Consider the following 22,869-nt stretch of genomic DNA (forward strand, 5'->3'; position numbering starts at 1 on the left):
AATACTGGTATTAAGCTAAAATGTTATACATTAAAATTTTAGTGATAGAAATTGACAGCAATGTTCATAGTCAATGGAATTCTATGTATTTTGAAAGTTAGATAAAAGAAATATTAACCTAAAAACAACATCAAATAGACATGAAAATATTATGAAATGCATAATTCAGTTGAAGAAGAAACCACAAAATATAACAACAAATAACAGAGATTCATTTTGTAATTGCTTTACGTTTTTTGGAATAAATTAAGATCTCACAACACTGTAAAATACAATAATATAAGGTATAAGTTAAATAAAAATTTTGGAGATGACATAATTAAAATATGCATTTATATAATAGTTATCAAAATATTCAGCTACATGTTTGAAAAAATAATGGTAATATATTTTGTAGCACATATTTATATAAAACTCAAAAATTAAATGTGAAATTCAAATTATTTTATTGTGATTTTAAAAAGAAAAAAGAACACAATCAATAGGACAATAATACCGAACTGTAGACTTAACCAAACCATGTCCCATAGATATGCAATATCTAAAATACATAAATAACTCAAGAAACTTTATGAAAAATCAAATAATAAAATTAAAAATTGGGTTAGATATCTAAACAGATATGTCTCATGGGACAGATCCCAAGTATCACAGAAACACTTATAAAAATTGTCAACATCCTTAGCCATCAGGGAAATGCAAATAAAGTTTAAATCCTATATTACATAATTAAGAATAGCTAACAAATAGCTAAGAATAGCTAACAAAATATTGTATAATTACAAAAGGGACAGCTTATTCTGTATTGAGGATGTAGTGCTGGTGGGAGTAAATACTTTTTTATTCAATGTTAAAATCAATATACAGGTTCCTGAGAAAATTCGAAATTGATATACTCAGGAACAAATTATGCTGTTCTTGGGATTTATACCCAAAGGACACTTTTTTTGCCACAAGGACACTTGTTGAACTATATTCATTGTGACTTTATTCATAATATTCTGAAACTAGTAACACCCTGTATGTTACTCAACTGAAGGCTATTTAGATTATGTGTTATATTTGCACAGTGAAGTTTTGCTAAGTGGTTTAAAAATTATATTATGAAATTTGCAGGTAAATGGATAGAACTAGCAAAGATTACTCTTTATTCAGACCTAGATATTCAAAAATCATATATATCCACTTATAAGTGGACGTTAGGTATTACGTAAATGATAGTCTAGTGCTGGGAGCCAGGCCCAAATGGGAGGAACTTCTTCTTTCTTATAGGTTCTCCTTGAGGCAGCAGAGGGGGGAAGTGCATGGGGATGGGAATGAGGGTTGGGGTAAGTCTCTTTTTTTACAGAAAATTTAGGTTGCTATATAATAAAAAGTTTATTTTTTAAGTCACAGTTATTATGGAATGTAGCTGACCTGCCTTCTGTCTTCCTCTGAAGCTGGAGACTGCAGTCTAATGTACTTAGGACCTCATCATAAAAGAGCAGAAGATTAAGTAAAGGGTTAGTTACTATAGCTCTTTCTCTATTGTCCAGATGGCTCTTGCTTGTCAGTCTAGTGGGAAATTAGCAGCAATAAATTTCTATTGAACCAGGAGAACAGAATAACATTTTCAGAAAGAAAAAAATGTATATAAGTGAATATTCAAACTCTCACATATCTTCATAAACAGCTTCAAACATATACAGTTTTCCTTTACACATTTCCAGACAAACTCAGCTGGGTCTAACTTTCATGCATTCTCACAATTACACACTTACACATACACATGCATACATTCTCACAATTACATGCATACATGCACATCCATATTTACATATGCATATAGAGCAAAAGACTAAGCATTGGTGCAGAAAGAATTAACTCATTCAGGATAAAAATGAATTCCAATATTCATTGTATCAAGAAAGAAATAGCTTACACCCTTTCAACGCTAAATGAATTAAATCCATGTTTATAAAAACAAAGCTTTGTTCCTTTTAAGAAGACTAAGTCTGCCTTCTTAGCATGGGACCTCTTCTGTTGTAAATTCCTTAATGATGATTTCCATTTTTCTATTACAATGTATATGATTGATGTACAAGTATTAATCTTTTGTCAAATGAAAAGAACTAGATGGATGATTATGTCATTGTAAGACTTGTCCAGTCTTACCTTACCAGAACCCCTCAGTTGACCACAGAGAGACAGAAAATAGATGCAAAATGTATGATTAAGCAGGAAGGGAGTGATTGGGGAACAGGGGAGGGAAGAGGGCTTATGGGATTTTCAGGGAGGGGGGATCCAGGAAAGTGGAAATCATTTGAAATGTAAATAAAAATATATCAAATAAAAAAAAAAGAAAAATTAGGATGCTAGAGACACTCTGCATATGAAGAGAAAGCAATCTCTCTAGTCTGCTTAGTGGACCTCTTAAGCAGTCCTCAGGACAGAGAGCCTTAGGTACAATGTGATTGGCAGAACAGTGTTACCTGTAAACATATTGGTCTCTAGAAGATGAGGCAAGTGGCTAATTCTCAGCCAGGTCAGTCCTTTAGAATGCATCCTCACCCTATGTTGGTCTCTCCCCTTGAGAAATACAACAAGGGCCCTGATCCTTTTAAAGTTTCTGCGACTCTTTCATCCCCCACCCTTCTCTTTGTGTATCCTTAAATCCTCAAGCAATTGCTGGTATTCTCATAGTTCATACTCCTGATCTTCTGTGTCTATTACTTTTTATCTCAACTTTAATATAATTAAAATGTCTGTACTGTCTAAAATGTAGGGGCCAAAAGTCAACTCTTGTTGTAGAATAATTGGGAGTCCTAACAGGGCTAATGACCCAACTTGTCTTTATAAGAGTAATACTCTTCAGCTAAGGCAGCACATAGCACTCCTATTCTTCACTCTACTATTTCTGATAACGAAATCTGTTTCATGAAGGTAACTGATGGATGATTTTGTTTACTTTTTAAATCTAAATGACTGTCCTCAGACTGTCATCATTTTCCCTAATAAGAACAGGGTAGATGCCCTGGTAGCTTCTCTGGCCATCTCTAACCCTAAAAGAAGGGAGACATTGAGTGCTGCAACAGGTTTGTAGATAAGCACATAGGATGGGGGAAGGAAACAAAATCTAACAGTACCACCACACACTCATGATCAAGGTCAAGTGATCTTGAGTTTCAGCAGATTATCTATCTTCTTGACCATCCAGAAAGGGGTATGGAGAGTGGGGCATCTGTAGGTTTCATATGGGAAGCATATACACAGGCCACAGTACTATCCACCTTGAGATTTTTGGGACAGGCTTGCAGTGCCCGGGTCTCTTTCATCAGAGTCCGAGTGACTGACTGTTCCTGCAGCCTTATTACACAGACCCAATCACCATCCTGGAAGCAGTGAGGAGTTCCTGGCATGGCTGGAGGATATAAGGCAGACAATTTCAGCCAAATCTCATGTTCTTGGATACCTCCTGGGAGGGACAAGAGGACACAAAAGGTGTTGGGGTATCAAAGAGGATCTCAAGAAGGGTCAGGTTAAAATAGAAGGAGCTATTTTATGCTCAGAACAAGAACAAAAAATAAGGAATCAGCCACCACTCAGCCAGAACAAGTCTCCAAGTTCAATTTAGTTATGGTCTCTCATAGGATTTTATTTATTTTCTTTATCTGCCCTGAGCTATGAGGAGAGTACACCCAATAATGTTTCTAACTAGTCCCCAATATCTCTGTGAATCTCTGAATCTTAGAAACAAAAATCGGACCATTGTTTGATCCAATTAACTTGGGCACTCTGAAGCGTCAGAAATTGTTTTTAATCATAGCAGCAGTTTTCTGCTTGGTAGGGAATGTCTCAACCCATCCAGAGAAAGTATCTACAAACACAAGAAGGTATTTGTAAACATATTTCCCTGCCTTTACTCTTAAAAATCTCTTAATACATTATAGCCTGTTCTCTTCTAAGTTTTTTGCCTTGTTTATTCTTTGCTGAATAACCATTCACTTGCTGTCATATTATATTGCTTTTTACCTCTCTGGCCTAAAAACTGAATCCTAAATATACACTTTAGGTCCATTAACTGGCTATACAAGCTTTTGTCCTTTAAATGAGTCCATCTGTGCATTTGGCCTTTTAAGTATTTTGCTTACCTTTAGGGGAGTATAGTTCTCCCTTCTTGTGTGTGCCTTCTCATGGTAATTGTAGGTAGGGTTGCTGGAAGCCTGAGTCCTTTATTTTTGTATATTCAAAGTGAGACTATTTATTAACTTAGTCCCATTTCCCAGTGGGAGTCTATTGCAGGCCTATAACCAGTGTAGGCTCCTTCATAACCACTTCTGGAAACACTTGATCTGCCTGGTTTTTTTCCACTGAGATTTTTACCTTCTGACATCCTAAGCAGCGAATAATACTCAGAGTTACTGGCTTCATTAGAGCATCTATGAGGTCCAAGATTTCCTGTACGTTTCCTCTGAAGTGAGCAGTCCTGTTGGTATATATACCTGTGTACATGGGCTATGCTGCTATGCTGTGGATGCTAATATTCTTGCTGGCTCCAAATTCCATGTCTTGTTGAGGGCAATTAGATCCACTTTATGAATTGAGTGCCAGGGGGTAGAGGTTCTACCCAGATAACATTTGTGCTGTCCACCACAGTAGCACCTGCTCATCTCTGACCTTCATAGATAAAAGTGCCCTATGCTCTCATCTGTAGCTTTGACTTTCAGTAGTGGTCAGTCTCTCCCCTTTGACCAATTCGCTGCCACCCATCGTGTAGGCAATATATCTAGTGTCCCATTTTGAAGAGCATGTCTCACTCCTACAGAGGGTATGGACAGACTGGAGTGACCCAAATGAATGGGAAACCCATCCCATCTCTAGCTCAACTGCTCTGTGTCTTGATGCCAGTGTTTTCTTGGACTCAAGATCTTTTCTTGGAAACAGGGCCATTGGCTTGAAGAACTGAGGGTTGCGACCCTCTGTCCACAAAGAACTGAGTGGGTTTCTCTACCACGCTCAGAGTTACCCTGAGTTTTGGGAGGTGGCCAGAACTCCATCTCTCTTAGTCACTGTCTTCACTCAGAGCTAACACCTTTGCAACATAGAGACTTTTTTTTAATGCCTGGGAATTCCTGCTCCCAACTTCTGTTAGCGTACTCTCAGGCCAAGTTGACTTTCTAATTGTAGTATACTCACTGGTCCTTTTATGTCTCTCTTCTCTGTTTTCCTTAACTACTATAGCCAGTACTCTCTGTAGCTTCCTTCACTGTCATTTTTCTTCCTTGTTTTTCCCTGTTCCCTTTCCTTGGTCTACATGTAATGGCAGACTTCATCAGCAATCTGCACTAAATCTTTCTACAGACTTTATCAACATCCTGTACAAAATTTTTCACAAACAGTCTTCTTCTCTAGCCTCAGAAGCCCTTTATATATATATATATATATATATATATATATATATATATATATATATATATATATATATATATATATATATATATATATATATAACTTTCTATCTCAGTATCTCAATATCTTGCCCTGGTGTCATAGGGTGTATTGCCTCTATTATATGTACTAGAAAGTTTGTGTCCCCTGTTTAACTTCAAATACCTTAATCAAATTTGTGACTTGCCATGGAGCCCCTTGAGATCCGCCTATGGATTTTGGTAATGGACCTTCAGGCACCCCTTGAGTTTTTTTATTTTTAAAGTTCCAGTCAAATCTAATCAGGAAAAGCACACTGCTCATGGCACCCAGGTCAATCGATGGCACCCCAAGTCTGAGTGGGTATTCTTTTTTGTTTCCATTATTACAATTAAAATAGTCTCAAAGAGATTAATCAGTCTTTTGGAAAATATGTCCTTAATGAAAGAGCCACAGCTGTATTAGGGGTGGTGGCCTCAGGTCTGATTATGGTCCATTCCTCTGGTCTTCTCTTCTTTTCTCAATCTTGCTTCTTTTATTATATATATATATTTTTAAATTACTGGCTTCTCACTGCCTCAGTGTGGATGGATAGGAAATCTTATAATATTTTACTCTCTCTATTTAATAAAAAATATGTTCTCTAAATATAAGTTGAGCATAACTATTAGTATTTTGTAAACTATAATGTATAAGATAGACCAAACACCCAGTCTGTATTCTCTGTTAATCAAACAGAACCATTGTCATTTGTACTATCCCAAAAAGCTGTCCGTTTAACACTTGACTCATGTCTTGGCTATAAATTTTATGTCATCTGAAAACCATTTATTTAAATCTATATCAGCTTCCTCAAATTAAAGTAGCTTGGGGTGCCTATGATATTAACAATCTTCAAATCTGTCAGATATCCAAGAGTGACCAATATTAACTGAAGATATATAGGAAGCTTAACACATCTTCTAAGACTTAGACAAATGAGAGAGAATTCTGACTATCTGGACAGTTTATATTTTAAAATATTGTAGCAACAGTCTTCAGACTTATGCCTCATGAATATTTGATGGATTTAATGAAACAGGATTATTAAGGGCAATCCTTTCTGTCTTGGCAGAAATCAGGCTGTTATAATCTGTAAAAGTTTCCTTTTTCTGAACAGAGTTTTTCTGTAGAAGAAGAAAGGCAACCTTTGCTGGTGGCTGTTTCACCGCAACAGAAACAGCTCTATTTTCCTTTTCTTCTTTGAATCTGAGAAAAGAAAGCTGTCAGGAGAAGACTAGTCTCTACAACAAGTGAAGAAAATAATATTATAACTATTATAATAAAATAAATATTATAATAAAATGTTATATTCTATGGATTTCTTATGTTTTTGAAAACCAAATATCTATGTATAGTGGATTGTTGTCCATTAACTATCTTCAGCCTTTTCTGATTAAAATCTAGAAGTCAACCTAAAAATAAACCCAGTGCCTTATGTTTTATTTGCGCCTTAAATATCACAGACTTAAATATCTCAGATCTGTATAATTACAGCAAAGAAGGACTAGATCTACATCCTGTACTTTCAAATTTTTAGTATTTTTATCAATGAAAACCTTGATTTTGTATGAAAAGAAATTCTATACCAAATAAAACTTAGAATTTGCTTCCTGCCACCATTTAAAAAAGGAAACCAAGAAACTACCCAGCCTTCTGTCCACAGCCACCAGGAGAGAGTGATTTCCCAGCAGCATTTCCACGTCTGAGCACAGAGGTAAAAACTCCACTTTCTCTTTGGAAGGGAATATGTGGGAGCAAACAGGCCATAAGTTCAGTGTATAAGCTCGGACAGAAGACATCCTGCAGCCATGTGCACCAGGAACAGACAGATGAACTCTCCACCAGGAGAGAGGAATCTCCCAGAAGCACATTCATTCACTTCAGAACACAGAGGTGAGATCTTCATGTTCTCTCTGAAGAGGGCCAGCTAGAATCACACAGGGCATAAGATCAGAGGTACAGCTGGAACAGAAGTCTTCTGTGGCCATTGGCACCAAGGAGCTGGGAGACTCCATAGCCTTCTGTGCACAGCCCACCAGCGGAGAGTGATCTTCTAGGAGTGCTTTCACTTCTGAGCTCAGAAAAGTAAGGACACTGGTCAAGAGGCAGAAGCCCTTAAATAAGAAACACAAAAATCCCTTAAAGAATTAGAGGAAAACACAATCAAGTGAAGGAACTGAACAAAATGTTCCTGGAACTAAACTTAGAAGTAGAAACAATAAAAAGACATCTCTTGAGAAAGAAAACCTTGGAAAGAATTCAAGAGTCATAGATGGAAGCATCAACAACAGAATACAAAAGATAGAAGAAAGAAACTCAGGTGCTGAAGATACAATACAAAACATTGACTCAACAGTCAAAGAAAATGCAAAATACATAAAGCTGGTAGCGAAAAACATCATGGAATTCCATGACACAATGAGAAGACCAAATCTAAGTATTATAGGTATAGAGGAGAGTGAAGATTTCCAACTCAAAGGGCTGTCAAATATCTTCAACAAAATTATAGGAAGAAAACCTAACCTAGAGAAACAGATAACCATGAACATACAAGAAACATTCAGAACTCCAAAGAGAATGGACCAGTACAAAAACTTCTTCTCGCAATAGTAATCAAACACCAAATTCACTAGATAAATAAAGAATAATAAAAGAAGTAAGGGGAAAAGGGCAAGAAATTTATAAATGCAGATTTGCCAGAATTACACCAGACTTCTCAACAGAGACGATGAAAGCTAGAAGATCCTGGGCAGATCTCATGCAGACTCTAAGAGAACACAAAATGCCAGCCCAGAATACTATACCCAGCAAATCTCTCAATCATCATAGATGAAGAAACCAAGATATTGCATGATAAAACAAAATTTACCCAATATCTGTCCATAAATACAGTCCTACAAAGGATAATAGATGGAAAATATCAACACAAGGAGGGAAAGTTCACGCTAGAAAAATCAAGAGAGTAATCTCATTACAACCAACCCAAAAGAAGATACCCACACAAACATAAACATAACATCAAAAATAACAGGAAGCAACAATCACTATTCCGTAATATCTTTTAACAGCAATGGACTCAACTCCCCAATAAAAAGATATAAATTTACAAAAATATTTCTCATGAAAATCTTCAATTTTTTTTCAGAAAATGTTTGTCATTCCCTTTTAATTAATTTAGTAATGCTTTTATGTATACAATTTATCTTCATTATTTTTCATGATAAACTTCAATTTTAATATCTCTACATATTTCCTGTATTTTATCAGAAATGTTTTCAATGTAAATCTTTGAATTTATCACAACTATTTCTAATTATACCTTAAATTAATTTAGAAATAGGTTTTGTATCTACGAATTAATATGTAAAATATTCCAATAGTCAATGTGTTTTTCTATATATTTCTTGAATTTTACCAGAAATATTTTCCATGTACATGTTCAATTTTATCTTAAAATGTGTATAATACCACTTTCAATCAACTTAGACTTATCTTTATAACTATCATTTTATCTATAAAATTTTCATGATGATCTTTAATTTTAACATGTTTTTCTATATACTTCTTAAATTTTATCAGAAATATTCTCCATGTGATCTGGAAGAAAATGTTTATATTTCCACTTTCAATCAACTTAGGAGTGTATTTATGCCTAACATTGTGATATCTATACAAAATTTTCCATGATAATCTTTAATTCGTACATGTTTTCTTCATTTTCTCTATTTTTCAGAAATATTCTCCATTTAAATCTTCAGTTCTATCATAAAATATTTCTATTTAATATTTCACTTAATTTAGCAGTGTCTTACATGTCTATCATGTAAATCGTTAATTTTACTATAAAATGCTTCTGCTTCCAATTTCAATATAAAATAAATAAGAGCTTATATCTTTAATTTAATACAATTATAGTTTTTTAACAAAATTATTTCTATATAATCAATTTTATTTTTCCCTGTTTTATAACTGATCATTTTCACATTCTTTAAAAAGACAGCTTAAAAATAAAAACAATCCTGTCCAGCGCCAAAACCCAGGGAATTGTTTTGATGATTTTCTGTAACTTCTTCCAGCTGAATATTGGCATTTAGAAATGAAGGGGAGTGGTATTTCTGTAATATAAATCTCAAAACAAGATTTTAGTATCACAAAGATTGATTTTTATTTTGATATTTTAGGATCTATTCCTCTGGTGGTTTCCAGACATCATTTTTCATCTAGGTAGCTCTGGAAGACATCTAGAAAAAATTACCCTTTTTAAGAACATAAAGAAAAACAAACTTATTTTGACATCCCAGAAGAATAATGTAACCACAAAACTCAACATCGCACCCATTATGATAATCTAAACAAACTAAAACAAACTCAGAGTTCCTGCCTTGCATTGCCTTGAGTGTCTTGTAAAGGCAGTACCCACCAGGGTTCATCAGTTTTCCAGTATTCTGTCTTTCCTTTGCTCCAACTTGGTGCACTTGAATCATTTGACCTGATTTTAGTGCTCTGTCTAACATCCAATCAATATCTTCAGACTATCGTAAAAATAAATCAAAAAAATCAAAATCAAAATAAAAAACAGAATAAGACAACAACAAGCATAGAAAGAGTAAATAGGAGACAGATTGCTCATCCCTGCCATGGATGAATATCTAGGTTTAGAAAAACTCAAAGAACTATGACCAAAGTACCAATGAGCTCTGAAGCTAGATCTTCTCCAAAATCCAACAGTCTGGGGCATATCCCAGTCACAATGTTGGCAAGTCTGCCTGCTGCTTCTGGAAATTCCAAAAAACTCCCTGATTCACAAACCAAAGAAAACCAGTCACCGGCCACTCAGAAAAGAGGAAGCACATATACACAGAGTACAGTGCCAAAAAAGAAAGACAAAGCAAGATATATTTCCTTCCTGGGACCTCTGTTTCATATTATCCCACTTCCAGTGGTTCTCACAAGAGGTTTCTTGCTGGCCAATGCCCCAAATGTAAGACTTGTCCCCTCTTACCTTACGGGACCCCCTGAGGTGGCCTGATAGAGACAGAATATCGATGCAAAATGCATGAAGAATTTTTATTAAGAAAATAGCTGTCTAGGAAACTGTCCACTTCCTCCAGATTCTCCAGTTGTGTTGAATATAGGCTTTTGTAGTAGGATCTAATGATTTTTTGAATTTCCTCAGTTTCTGTTGTTATATCTCCCTTTTCATTTCTAAGTTTGTTAATCTGGATACTGTCTCTGTGCCCTTTGGTTAGTCTGGCTAAGGGTTTATCTATCTTGTTGATTTTCTCAAAGAACCAGCTCCTGGTTTGGTTGATTCTTTGTATGGTTCTCTTTCTTTCTACTTGATTGATTTCGGTACTGAGTTTGATGATTTCCTGCATTCCTCCTGTGTGAAATAGCTTCTTTTTGTTCCAGGGATTTCAGGTGTGTCATTAAGCTGGTAGTGTATGCTCTCTCCATTTTCTTTTTGGAGGCACTCAGGGCTATGAGTTTTCCTCCTAGCACTGCTTTCATTGTGTCCCATAGATTTGGGTATGTTGTGTCTTCATTTTCATTGTGTTCTAAAAAGTCTTTAACTTCTTTCTTTATTTCTTCCTTGACCAAGTTATCATTGAGTAGAATATTGTTCAGTTTCCACGTGTATGTGGGTTTTATGTTGTTTTTCTTGCTATTGAAGACCACTTTTACTCCATAGTGATCTGATAGACATGGGATTAGTTCCATCTTCTTATATTTGTTGAGGTCTGTCTTGTGACCAATTATATGGTCAATTTTGGAGAAGGTACCATGAGGTGCTGAGAATACGATAGAATGTTCTATATATGTATGCATGTATATGTTAAGTCTAATTGGTACAAAGCTTCAATTAGTTTCATTGTGTCCCTGTTTAGTTTCTGTTTTCCTGATCGGCCTATTGAGGAAAGTGCAGTGTTGCAGTCGCCCAGAATTATTGTGTTAGGTGCAATGTGTGTTTTGAGCTTTCCAAAACTAAATCAGGATCAAATAGATCAACTAAACAGTCCCATAACACCTGAAGAAATAAAAAGGGCCATAGAAAGTCTCCCAACCAAAAACAGCACGTGACCAGATGGCTTCAGTGCTGAGTTCTATCAGACCTTCATAGAAGACCTAACACCAATACTCTTCAAACTATTCCACAAAATAGAAACAGGAAGAACCCTACCCAACTCGTTTTATGAAGCCACAATTATGCTGATACCAAAACCACACAAAGATCCAACAAAGAAAGAGAACTTCAGGCCAAATTCTCTTATGAATATTGATGCAAAAATACTTAATAAAATTCTTTCCATCCTAATCCAAGAATACATCAAAACGATCATCCGCCATGATCAAGTAGGCTTCATCCCAGGGATGCAGGGATGGTTCAATATAAGGAAATCTATCAATGCTGTCCACTACATAAACAAACTCAAAGAAAACAAAAACATATGATCATCTCATTTGATGCAAAAAAAGCATTTGACAAAATCCAGCATCCTTTCATGCTAAAAGTATTGCAAAGAACAGGAATTCAAGGCCCATACCTAAACATCGTTAAATCAATATACAGAAAAGTGGTAGCAGGCATCAAACTAAATGGAGAGAAACTTGAAGCAATCCCACTAAAATCAGGGACTAGACAAGGCTGTCCTTTCTCTCCATATCTTTTCAATATAGTACATGAAGTTGAAGCTAGAGCAATTAGACAACATAAGGAGGTCAAGGGGATACAAATTGGAAAGGAAGATGTCAATTTATCACTATTTGCAGATGACATGATAGTCTACTTTAGTGACCCAGAGAAAGACAGCTGATAAACAACTTCAGCGTAGTGGCTGGTTATAAAATCAACTCAAGCAAATTAGTTGCCTTCCTATACTCAAAGGATAAGCAGGCTGAGAAAGAAGTTAGGGAAATGACACCCTTCAAAATAGCCACAAACAATATAAAGTATCTTGGTGTGACTCTAACCAAAGAAGTGAAAGATATATATGAAAAGAACTTCAGGTCTCTGAAGAAGGAAATTGAAGAAGACCTCAGAAAATGGAAAAATCTGCCATGATGGTGGATTGGCAGGATTAATATAGTTAAAATGGCCATCTTGCCAAAAGCGATCTACAGATTCAATGCAATCCCCATCAAAATCCCAACTCAGTTCTTTACAGAGTTAGAAAAGGCAATTCTCAAATTCATCTGGAATAACAGTAAACCCAGGGTAGCTAAAACTATTCTCAACAACAAAAGAAATTCTGGGGAAATCAGTATCCCGGACTTCAAGAAATACTACAGAGCAATAGTGTTAAAAACTGAAGAGTATTGGTACAGTGACAGACAAGCTGACCAATGGAATAGAATTGAAGATCCAGAAATGAATCCACACACTTATGGTCACTTGGTCTTTGACAAAGGAGCCCAAAACATCCAGTGGAAAAAAGATATCCTTTTCAACTAATGGTGCTGGATTAATTGGAGGTCAGCATGCAGAAGAATGCAAATTGATCCATTCTTATCTCCATGTACTAAACTTCACTCCAAGTGGATAAAGGACCTCCATGTAAAACCAGACACACTGAAACTAATAGAAAATAACCTTGGGAAGACCCTTGAGGACATGGGCACAGGGGAAAAGTTCCTGATCAGATCACCAATAGCTTATACTTTAAGATCAAGAATTGACAAATTCGACGTCATAAAATTACAAAGTGTCTGTAAGGCAAAGGATACTGTTAAAAGGACAAAACGGCAATCAGCAAATTGGGAAAGGATATTCACCAACCCCACATCTGATAGAGGGCTAATATCCATTATATACAAGGACTCAAGAAGTTAGACCCCAGGGAACCAGATAACTCTATTAAAAAATGGGGTACAGATCTTAACAAAGAATTTTAACCTGAAGAAATTCGGATGGCTGAGAGGCACCTTAAGAAGTGCTCAACATCATTAGTCATTAGGGAAATGCAAATCAAAACAACCCTGAGATTTCACCTCACACCAGTCAGAATGGCTAAGGTCAAAACCTCAGGAGACAGCAGGTGTTGGCAAGGATGTGGAGAAAAATGAACACTCCTCCAATGCTGGTGGGGCTGTAAAGATGCTACAACCATTGTGGAAATCAGTCTGGAGGTTCCTCAGAAAACTGGACATGAGTCTTCCAGAGGACCCTGCTATACCTCTCCTGGGCATATACCCAAAGGATTCCCTGGCATGCAATAAAGACACATGCTCCATTACGTTCATAGCAGCCTTATTTATAATAGCCAGAAGCTGGAAAGAACCCAGATGCCCCTCAAAGTAGGAATGGATACAGAAAATGTGGTATATTTACACAATGGAATACTATTCAGCAATTAGAAACAATGAATTCACAAAATTTTTAGGCAAATGGTTTGATCTGGAAAATATCATCCTAAGTGAGGTAACCCAATCACAAAAGAATACACATGGAATGCAATCTCTGATAAGTGGATATTAATTAGCCCAGAAGCCCTGAATACCCAAGACACAAATTGCATAACAAACGACTCCCATGAAGAAGTTTGGAAAGGGTCCTGATCTTGGAAAGGATTGATCTAGCATGGGAAGGGAATTTAAAGACAGAGAAAAAGGAGGGAGCTGATTGGAGAAGGGATGGCGAGAAGAAGGTTTATGGGACATATGTGGAGGGGGATCCAGGAAAAGGGAAATCATTTGGAATGTAAACAAAGAATATAGAAAATAAAAATATTTAAAAAAAGAAAATAGCTTGTTAGGGACACTCTGAATATGAAAAGAGAGCAATATCTCAAATCTGTGCAAGTTGATCTTTTATACAGTACTAAGGGAAGACACCATTATGTAAATGTAATTTAGTGTTACCTCTAAACAGATTGGTCTCTAGGGGATGAGGCCAGTGGTCAGTCCAGTCAGTCCTTTGGAGTGAGTCCCCACCCCTAGGTTGGTCTCTCCCTCCTGCTCTGGTCTGAGGAACCCAACAAATCCTCTAACTCTGTTTAAGTTTCTGAGTTAACACTTTCATCAACATAGGATATATCAGATTTTAACATCATGATGCAATTCCTGATTATTTTCCAAACTGAACTAATTAGCCTCTAGGAAAATATAAGAGAATATTTGTTCTTCCACATAATTGTCAATACTTAGTCTTAGAATAAATTTTATATCAGAAATTTGCTAATTTATTGCATAGGAACTGTATTTCATAGTTTAAATTCAAATTTCTTTGGGTTTGATGAGATATTAGTAATTATGTCATTATCAGTATAACTCAGTTTTCTCAGAATTTTGCTATCTTTGAAATATAATATTTATATTTATTTCATTTCATGTTTAATAATCCATATATATATTTGATAATTAGACATGTTTCTACTCTATAGAAACCAATATGTGATTTTTAGGAAGGTACATTAAGAAAGTAGATACTATAAATTCTAGAAAAACTATAGTATAGAAGATTGTGGTTTAAAAGACTTATGCAGATGTGAACATGGGAATGTGAACTATATTGGGTGTTATGGGGAAATAATTTGAGGAAAGGATAATGGGAACCTGTATCAAGCTTACAATCCCATAAACAGATTAAAACATAATTTGATGAAGAGTAAAAGTCATTGAATATGAAAGTATATGTATACTTATACAAAGGATGTATAAGGTAGCTAAAATAATAATAAGGGAGTAAAAAGTATGGGGAAAGAGGTAATAGAGTATTAGTTAAATAAATAAGAATGTATGAAAAATAACTTATTAGAATCACATCTTAGGTGAATTCCAACCATTACTTGACAAAGAGTTTAAATAGAATAACCCAGCATGCATCAATAATTCCACTCCTCAAAGACATGGGTTAGTAAATAAAACCCAAACTGGTAAAAGTATGAAATCTCACCTTGAAGGACTGACCTAGGAGGCCACAATGTTTGTTTCCAAAATAACACAACTTTATCATCTTCCTACGTTATCCACATGATTTCACAGTAAACCTTAATAATGACACCACACCCTTTACTGCTCAATTCACAGTAAACTCCTTCTCAAAGTAACTAGAAAGCCATCTCTGTTCTGGCTACCTTTCATATTGTCTAGGTACTTGGGAAGAGAAAAGTCATCAAAGGTCTTACCCACTATTTAAGCAGCTTGCTATAACACTGCCTTAACAGTCAAAAATCTTCTCACTGTTCCTATGGTTGCACAACTTTATGAGATAAAAAAACATATATTCTTAGAGGGTTTGAGACATGATTGACATGAGGATGGTGGGCTTGGTACTGAAATTGTAGTTAAAGGCTCATAGATGGGGGTACATTGGTCCTAGGATAGAACTTGCTTTTAAAATTCTACTAATAGTGATGGTGTAACATTTCCTTCTATAATTATGTTGACATATTTAGATTGCTAGCTACCTTAGTCAAAACGTTTCTTTTGCAATGTATGACAGTCATTGGAAAGATCAACAACTTTTCAGTGTTCAGAGAATAAGTGGCCATGAAAGCAAAATCCCAAATGAGATGACATTGCCACCTTTCATACCCTCAAATCATATGGAAGAGCTCTAAAGAGGAGTTTGGAATATAAGGGACATGAAATGCCCAATTCTGTGAAATGCTGATTCTGGACATGAATATGAGTGCTGTGTTCATGAGCTCATAGCCATTGTTTTTATCTAGATAACCATAAGATAAGACAGTCAGAATTATGAACATAAATATATGGATGTGTTCTCCATGATCCACCTCTTAGGATGATAACAAAACAGTAAGAAGCTCTTGGAGGAGTATTTTAACTAATAAGTAGGATTTCCTTGTTCTAGTGGATACACTCATACACAAATTTACATGGGTAGCACTAATTCAACATAGAGAATTACCACTAATAAAAGATGACATGCGAGAGATCCAGCGGCAGCGGCGCCAGCAGCAGTGCAGCAGTGGCTGGTCTAGCTGAAGGGCCATCAGCAGTGGAACCAAGGCGACACAGGGTCCAGATAGCCTCTGTGCCCACGACCACTGACATTCACTGACCAGTCGGGCTGCAAGCAGCTGCGGATTTGCGGCGCCTTTCACTGCACTGAAGCCACTTCAGAACTCGGCCTCCGCCGCCAGTCAGGAGAGACTCACCTCCATCTTGGTTTCGGACTCCAGGGAGATCGGACAGACTGAGATCAGCCTGGGCTGCGGCACCACATCTCCAGGTACTGCAAGAGGCTAGAGGGGATTCCGGGCAGCAAGCTGGGAGAAGTCGGTGTGCTCCCGTGAATCCAGCGGGCCCCAGCGGAGCCTTCAGGTGCCTGCTTCGGGATCTAAACAGCCTTGGCAGTAGCACCCTGTCTACAGGCAGTGCAGGAGGTAAGCTGTGCACCAGAGGCCAAGTGGGAAGGGGCAGCTTGCACTGGTGAGTCCAGCACTAACAAGACTAACTAACACCAGTGAGAACTATATGGCAAAAGGCAAACACAGGAACGTCCCTAACAGAAATCAAGGCAATATGGCAACATCTGAACCCAATTCTCCTTTACCAACATGTCCTGGATACCCCATCACACCAGTAAAACAAGATTTGGATTTAAAATCACTGGTCATGATGCTGGTACAGGAACTCATGAAGGACATACTTAAAGAAATTCAGGAGAAAATGGATCAAAAGATAGAAGCCCTTGCAAGGGAAACACAAAAAATCATTGAAAGAAATCCAGGAGTATACAAAAGCCAACAAGGAGGAAACGCAAAAAAAAAAACACTTAAAGAAATACAGGAGAACTTTGGTCAACAGGCTGAGGTCATGAAAGAGGAAACACAAAAATCTCTTAAAGAATTACAGGAAAGCACAAACAAGCAAGTGAAGGAGCTAAGCAAAACAATCCTGGATTTAAAATCAGAAGTAGAAACAACTAAGAAAACTCAAAAGGAGACATCTTTGGAGATAGAAAGCCTTGGGAAGAAATCAGGGGACAGAGATGCAAATATCAACAACAGAATACAAGAGATAGAAGAAAGAATCTCAGATGCTGAAGATTCCATAGAAACCATGGAATCAACAGTTAAAGAAAATGCAAAATGCAAAAAGCTTGTAACCCAAAATATCCAGGAAATCCAGGACACAATGAGAAGACCAAACCTAAGGATTATAGGCATAGATGAGAGTGAAGATTTACAACTTAAAGGGCCAGCAAATATCTTCAATAAAATTATGGAAGAAAACTTCCCTAACCTAAAAAGAGAGAGAGGCCCATGAATATACAAGAAGCCTACAGAATTCCAAACAGACTGGACCAGAACAGAAATACTTCCCGTCACATAATAATCAAAACACCAAATGTTCTAAACAAAGAAAGAATATCAAAGACAGTAAGAGAAAAAGGCCAAGTAACATATAAAGGAAGACCTATCAGAATCACAGCAGACTTTTCACCTGAGACTATGAAGGCTAGAAGGCTAGAAGAGTCCATGCAGACTCTAAGAGAACACAAATGCCAACCAAAACTACTATATCCAGCAAAACTCTCAATCACTGTAGATGGAGAAACTAAGATATTTCATGACAAAACCAAGTTTCCCCAATATCTATCCACAAACTCAGCCCTTCAAAGGATTATAAGAGGAAAACACCAATACATGGAGGGAAACTTCACCCTGGAAAAAGCAATATATTAACCTTTCATCAAACCCAAAAGAAGTTAACCAATCAAATGTAAAAAATAACGTCAAAAATGATAGGAAGTAACAATCACTATTCCTTAATATCTCTTAACATCAATGGACTTGATGCCCCAATAAAAAGACACCGACTAACTGACTGGATACGTAAACAGGACCCTACATTTTGCTGCTTACAGGAAACACACCTCAGGGTCAAAGACAAACACTACCTTAGAGTAAAAGGCTGGAACAAAATTTTACAAGCAAATGGTCTCAAGAAACAAGCTGGAGTAGCCATTTTAATATCAGATAAAATTGACTTTCAACCCATAGTCATCCAAAGAGACTCTGAGGGACACTTCTTGTTGGTCAAAGGAAAAATACAACAAGAAGAACTCTCAATCCTGAACAACTATGCTCCAAATGCAAGGGCACCCTCTTTCGTAAAAGAAAGTTTATTGAAACTCAAAGCACACATTGCACCTAACACATTAATTGTGGGTGACTTCAACACTGCACTTTCCTCAATGGATCAATCAGGAAAACAGAAACTGAACAGGGAAACAATGAAAGTAATTGAAGCTTTGGACCAATTAGATTTAACAGATATATATAGAACATTCTATCCTAAAACAAAAGAATATACCTTTTTCTCAGCACCTCATGGCACCTTCTCCGAAATCGACCATATAATTGGTCACAAAACAGACCTCAACAAATATAAGAAAATTGAACTAATCCCATGCCTCCTATCAGATCACTATGGAGTAAAAGTGGTCTTCAATAGCAACAGAAACAACAGAAAACCCACATACACGTGGAAACTGAAAAAAATATTCTACTCAATGATACCTTGGTCAAGGAAGAAATAAAGAAAGAAATTAAAGACTTTTTAGAAGACAATGAAAATGAAAACACAACATACCCATATCTATGGGCCACAAAGAAAGCAGTGCTAAGAGGAAAACTCATAGACCTGAGTGCCTCCAAAAAGAAAATGGATACAGCATACATTACCAGCTTAATGACACACCTGAAAGTCCTAGAACAAAAAGAAGCTACTTCACCCAGGAGGAGTAGAAGGCAGGAAATCATCAAACTCAGGGCCGAAATCAATCAAGTAGAAACAAAGAGAACCATACAAAAAAATCAACAAAACCAGGAACTGGTTCTTTGAGAAAATCAACAAGATAGATAAGCCCTTAGCCAGACTGACCAAAGAGCACAGAGAAAGTATCCAAATTAACAAACTTAGAAATGAAAAGGGAGATATAACAACGGAAACTGAGGAAATCCAAAAAAATCATCATATCCTACTACAAGAGACTGTACTCAACAAAACTGTAGAATCTGGAGGAAATGGACAATTTCCTTGACAGATACCAAATACCAAAATTAAATCAGGACCAACTAGACCATCTAAACAGTCCCATAATGCCTAAAGAAATAGAAGGACTCATAGAAAGTCTTCCAACCAAAAAAAAAAAGCACAGAACCAGATGTTTTCAGTGCAGAATTCTATCAGACCTTCATAGAAGAGTTAACACCAATACTCTTCACACTATTCCACAAAATAGAAACAGAAGGAACACTACCCAATTCTTTCTACGAAGCCACAATTACGCTGATACCAAAGCCAAACAAAGATCCAACAAAGAAAGAGAACTTCAGACCAATTTCCCTTATGAACATCGATGCAAAAATACACAATAAAATTCTTGCCAACCGAATACAAGAACACAGCAAAACGATCATCCACCCTGATCAAGTAGGCTTTATCCCGGGAATGCAGGGTTGGTTCAATATACGGAAATCCATCAATGCAATCAACTACATAAACAAACTCAAAGAAAAAAAAAACACATAGTCATTTCATTGGATGCTGAAAAAGCAATTGACAAAATTCAGCATCCTTTCATGCTTAAAGTCTTGGAGAGAACAGGAATTCAAGGCCCATACCTAAATATAGTAAAAGCAATATACAGCAAACCGGTAGCCAGCATCAAACTAAATGGAGAGAAACTTGAAGCAATCCCACTGAAATCAGGGACCAGACAAGGCTACCCCCTTTTTCCTTATCTTTTCAATATTGTACTTGAGGTACTAACTCGGGCAATTCGACAACATAAGGAGGTTAAAGGGATACAAATTGGAAAGGAAGAAGTCAAACTATCATTATTTGCGGACAACATGATAGTCTACCTATGTGACCCAAAAAACTCCACTAGAGAGTTCCTATAGCTGATAACTTCAGCAAAGTGGCAGGATACAAAATCAACACAAGCAAATCCTATACTCAAAGGATAAGCAGACTGAGAAAGAAATTAGGGAAATGACCCCCTTCACAATAGCCACAAACAGTATAAAGTATCTTGGGGTGAGCCTTACCAAACATGTGAAAGATCTGTATGACAAGAACTTCAAGACTCTGAAGAAGGAAATGGAAGAAGACCTCAAAAAATGGGAAAAACTCCCATGCTCATGGATCGGTAGAATCAATATAGTTAAAATGGCCATTTTGCCAAAAGCAATATAAAGATTGAATACAATACCCATCAAAATCCCAACTCAATTCTTCACAGAGTTAGAAAGAGCAATGATCAAATTCATCTGGAACAACAAAAAACCCTGGATAGCTAAAACTATTCTCAGCAACAAAAGAAAATCTGGCAGAATCAGTATCCCTGACCTCAAACAATACTACAGAGCAATAGTGTTAAAAACTGCATGGTATTGGTACAGTGACAGGCAGGAGGATCTATGGAAATGAACCCACACACCTATGGCCACTTGATCCTCGACAAAGAGGCTGAAAACATCCAATGGAAAAAAGATAGCCTTTTCAACAAATGGTGCTGGATCAACTGGAGGTCAGCATGCAGAAGAATGCGAATTGATCCATCCTTGTCTCCTTGTAGTAAGCTCAAATCCAAATGGATCAAGGACCTCCACATAAAGCCAGACACTCTGAAGCTAATAGAAAAGAAACTGGGGAAGACCATTGAGGACATCGGTACAGGGAGAAAGTTTCTGAACAGAACACCAATAGAGTATGCTCTAAGAACAAGAATTGACAAATGGGACCTCATAAAATTACAAAGTTTCTGTAAGGCAAAGGACACCATCAAGAGGACAAATCGGCAACCAACAAATTGTGAAAAGATCTTCACCAATCCTACATCAGATAGAGGGCTAATATCCAATATATATAAAGAACTCAAGAAGTTAGACTCCAGAAAACCGAAAAACCCTATTAAAAAATGTGATACAGAGTTAAACAAAGAATTCTCACCTGAAAAACTTCGGATGGTGGAGAAGCATCTTAAAAAATGCTCAACTTCATTAGTCATTAGGGAAATGCAAATCAAAACAACCCTGAGATTTCATCTTACACCAGTCAGAATGGCTAAAATTAAAAATTCAGGAGACAGCAGGTGTTGGAGAGGGTGTGGAGAAAGAGGAACACTCCTCCACTGCTGGTGGGTTTGCAAATTGGTACAACCATTCTGGAAATCAGTCTGGTGGTTCCTCTGAAAACTGCGCACCTCACTTCCAGAAGATCCTGCTATACCACTCCTGGGCATATACCCAGAGGATTCCCCACCATGTAATAAGGATACATGCTCTACTATGTTCATAGCAGCCCTATTTATAATTGCCAGATGCTGGAAGGAACCCAGGTGTCCCTCAACAGAAGAGTGGATGCAAAAAATGTGGTATATCTACACAATGGAGTATTATTCAGCCATTAGAAACAATGAATTCATGAAATTCTTAAGCAAATGGATGGAGCTAGAGAACGTCATACTAAGTGAGGTAACCCAGACTCAAAAGGTGAATCATGGTATGCACTCACTAATAAGTGGATATTACCTAGAAAACTGGAATACCCAAAACATAATCCACACATCAAATGATTTACAAGAAGAAGGGAGGAGTGGCCCCTGGTTCTGGAAAGACTCAGTGAAGCAGTATTCGGCAAAACCATAACGGTGAAGTGGGAAGGGGTGCATGGGAGGACAGGGGAAGAGAAGGGGGCTTATGGGACATTCGGGGAGTGGGGGCCTAGAAAAGGGAAAATCATTTGAAATGTAAATAAATTATATCGAATAAAAATATTTAAAAAAAAAGATGACATGAATTGGTGAGGAATCACATTAGAGGGGGAATAGATGGTGTTTGTTAATATAACAAAGTAAATATTAAGGTAATTTCAGTGTATGAAAACATGAGAGTTTTCTTGGTGGCTAACAGATTTGGAGTGGTAAAAACAAACAAACAAACAAACAAAAACTATGGTTTGGTACGAATTAATTGGCTCACACTATGTGGGTTCTCGATTCTAAGGAATGTTCGGTTTGTGATTTGCGGGCTTTGTTGTTAACTTATAAAAACTGTCTCAATTCTGCACTCCATTTCCCACAGTCCTCTACCCCTGTGTAGTGTACGACTGTGGACGCCAGATCATCTGGAATAAAAGTCCTCTTGGTTATTGCATGAAGACCTGAAGACCATTTTTCATGAGTGATATGGGTTTCGCCTTCTGAGGCATGGGGTGCTGGGGCACCCTTGTTTATTGTGTCTTACATCTTTTGGTGCATTGGCCAGGAAGTGCAGCTATTCTTCACATGCAAGAACTGACTTGGAAATAAGGGGTTCCCATCTGGAATGTGTGTGTGCCTACTGATATCTCTGTTCTGAGTGTCTTGAGTGTTTGTCCTGTTCTATTTTCTGAATCTGAGGAGAAGCACACTTTTGGTAGGCTGCTATCCTCCTGGATTAA

Source organism: Apodemus sylvaticus, assembly GCF_947179515.1.
Source record: "Apodemus sylvaticus chromosome Y unlocalized genomic scaffold, mApoSyl1.1 SUPER_Y_unloc_1, whole genome shotgun sequence".
In the NCBI taxonomy this organism is placed as follows: Eukaryota; Metazoa; Chordata; class Mammalia; order Rodentia; family Muridae; genus Apodemus; species Apodemus sylvaticus.